The sequence below is a fragment of the Trypanosoma cruzi genome (genome assembly GCF_000209065.1).
Source record: "Trypanosoma cruzi strain CL Brener chromosome Unknown tcruzi_1047053454737, whole genome shotgun sequence".
Classification (NCBI taxonomy): Eukaryota; Euglenozoa; class Kinetoplastea; order Trypanosomatida; family Trypanosomatidae; genus Trypanosoma; species Trypanosoma cruzi.
In genome coordinates this window covers 1-308 of record NW_914998.1, presented here as the reverse complement: position 1 = coordinate 308, position 308 = coordinate 1, and the positions used below count along the sequence as shown (strand labels likewise).

The following is a 308-nucleotide window of genomic DNA, read 5'->3' as shown; positions in this document are numbered from 1 at the left end:
GCCGTGCAGAGTGGCGGGACCCCGGCAAAGAGGCAAATGACCATTGGCAACGCCCTTCTCACCAAATGCCTCCAACACATGACGACCCCGATGCCGTGGACAACACACAAAAGCCGAGGCAGATATACGTGGCATTGCTACAACCGCCAGCCATCGAGCGCGTCCGTGAACGTGGTGGTGGTGGTGGCGCGGAAGTGGGGTGGTGAGTGCGTCAATTGCCAGTAGTCAAAGCGTCGTTTTTCGCTCACGTGGGTCGGCATTGCAGAACAAAGAGCGGCATCATGCGCGCACGGCATGCACAAGGGCAA

The 308-nt window shown here is 59.1% G+C and overlaps 1 non-coding gene across 1 annotated transcript; it reads right to left on the bottom strand.

Moving 5' to 3' along the window:
- Positions 1 to 210: 210 nt before the first annotated feature.
- On the bottom strand, positions 211 to 286 carry Tc00.1047053454737.10. The gene has a single exon (XR_008254595.1). It is a non-coding gene; the product is annotated as a C/D small nucleolar RNA (snoRNA), TB8C3C3 (small nucleolar RNA).
- Positions 287 to 308: the final 22 nt, after the last annotated feature.